This window comes from Onychostoma macrolepis, chromosome 03 (genome assembly GCF_012432095.1).
Source record: "Onychostoma macrolepis isolate SWU-2019 chromosome 03, ASM1243209v1, whole genome shotgun sequence".
NCBI lineage: Eukaryota > Metazoa > Chordata > Actinopteri > Cypriniformes > Cyprinidae > Onychostoma > Onychostoma macrolepis.
In genome coordinates this window covers 32,889,946-32,892,345 of record NC_081157.1, presented here as the reverse complement: position 1 = coordinate 32,892,345, position 2,400 = coordinate 32,889,946, and the positions used below count along the sequence as shown (strand labels likewise).

The 2,400-nt window shown below is 34.5% G+C and overlaps 1 non-coding gene across 1 annotated transcript; it reads left to right on the top strand.

Moving 5' to 3' along the window:
- The first annotated feature begins 1,274 nt into the window (after positions 1–1,274).
- On the top strand, positions 1,275–1,346 carry trnat-cgu (transfer RNA threonine (anticodon CGU)). The gene has a single exon. It is a non-coding gene; the product is annotated as a tRNA-Thr (tRNA).
- Positions 1,347–2,400: the final 1,054 nt, after the last annotated feature.

The window sequence follows — 2,400 nt, the reverse complement described above, 5'->3', positions numbered from 1 at the left end:
GCTGTGAATATTACCCGCCCTCCGTCTTGAATGTATTCCACACAGCTGATAAAACCTCGAGTTTGGACATTGCAGTCAAGTTTGGTAGAGAGTGCGCCGAGAGCTTCTGTTTCGCTTATTATTTTTTCGCGGGAAATTCGTTTTTTTAAAAATAGACACTGGCGAGAAAAAGCTCAGGTTGTGTGAAATAAACGCAGAGCCTCTTATCTGTAGACATACTGTTTTAAATTGTTATCAGACGTTTTGCTTGTTGATTGTCATTAGTTTAAATTAAACTAGTACTTTGTTTAGGGCCTATAGTTAAATTTATTTATTAAAATATCACAAATAAAACAAATGTTTTTGTTTTCCTTCAGTTCACTTTAATAAACGTGCAATTCCTGTTAATTCGTGACTGAATCAAACAAGTGGAACAATAATATGCATTGCTTTATACAACAACAAAAATAAAGGATTTTGAAACGCTCTGCTTCTCATTTCAGTTCATAACTTTCCTTTTTAATCTGATCAAACGTTTAACTCAGTTGTGTGGACTGACATAGACTATCTTTTGAATTTTGATAGTAAATGTCAAACCAAGCATTATCAAAACCAAACATATTATTCTAATATTACATAATATAATGGCATTTTCTTCCCAATAAAAAGTGTTAACTGTTACAGATCTGAAGGCTCCCATATCACTTGATTTACACGGTAACAATGAAAACAGAAAATTTAGGGAATCTATACACTAGATTTTATTTTTATTATTTATTTGTTACATTATGACCGTCGACCTTTGATGTCTATTTAACGCGTAGTTCAATACTATGGAGAAATAACATTATTATTGGTGCCTCTTCGTGCTATTTCACGGTTATTATAAAATAATGGGAGACGCATACAATACACAGCATACAGTTACAAAGATTCGGGAAAAATTCTTGCTCGCTGGATCTGTACTTTAAATTACAAATGACACGCATTTTGCGAACGTTTATTGTGTCATGTGGGAGATGCATTTGTTGAACTTTTAATTTGATTTGTTGTAGACTTTGATTTGAATTGCTACACATCCGGGAAACCTCTGGGCTAACGTCTACCGGATGTGTCAAATTTAGCAGAGGGAATAAAAAGAATTCGAACGTTCGATCGCTTCTATAATATATTTTAAAAAAAAAGAGGCATGGACTCGCCCGAGAGAATTAATTAGCGAAAACTTATAAAACATTGTCATTTTCGTTCAGTCGACATTACACCAAATAACGTAATTTACGCCATGTTGGCCATCAGGCGCGGTGGCCAAGTGGTAAGGCGTCGGTCTCGTAAACCGAAGATCGCGGGTTCGAACCCCGTCCGTGCCTCGAACATTGGAAAAAACACGCTTTTGCAGAAAGGTCATTAAAATAACAAAATTAAAGCACATATAAATAGTCTTGTTTTCCTATATTATGATTACACGACAGCGGGTTTAATTTTATCAGGAGAAAACAGAAAGCTTGTTGGTATCAGGAACCTAGCCAGAGCACAGACTTGAATCTAATTTAATAACTGTGGGATTCACCCTCGTGAATATCGGCAGAAATATTTGGACTTAAGCAGCAGTTTTCCTCATCACAGACCTGTATTCACAGATGGATCCAAAGCAGATATAATTGGAGACCAACGTTTTGGCGTGCGAATCCCGGGACAGAGATATCCTCACGGCTGAAGCTTGTGCTCTACTACTGGCTTCGGAAAATACAGAAAATGGACAAGAACAAAAAAATTTAATATTCACCTACTCAAAATCCTGCCTGAAAATGTAAAGACTGATCATCCCATAAGTATAAAGAGTTTATCCAAGCAGGCTGTTTACGCAAGAGACATTTCAGTATTTTCTTCTGCTGCGTTTCAGGTCATATGGGTTTTTCTGAAAAAGAAGCACTCAACCTGAATATTTCAGAGTGTCTGATTCCTTTCTGTGATGTCAAACCTGTGATAAACTCTTATATAATATGCTATAATATAATACAACATAATATAATAAGCTATATGAAATGAATCCTAGTGTAAGAAAAATATTTTTTACTCATTTTAAATCTAGGTATGAAGTTGTTTTACAAAATGTCATACAAGACTTACACATGGATATTTATTAAAAGGTGAAGAACCCCGTGACCGTGAAGCATATTTTATTAGATTGTACTGTTTTTAATGTAAATAGACAACGGTTTTATTCAGGTGTGTGTTTAACTGATTTATTTAAAAATGTGTCACCAGAATGTATTTTAGAATTTTTGTCTAGTGAAGATTAGAAATGTCTTTTATAACTTTTTGTTAATCGTATACCCGACCTTGTGTAATTTATTCTGAGATCGCCATGAAAATAGCATTGATGCTGGCTTGGCGTTAAAGCGAATAAAATAAATAAATAAA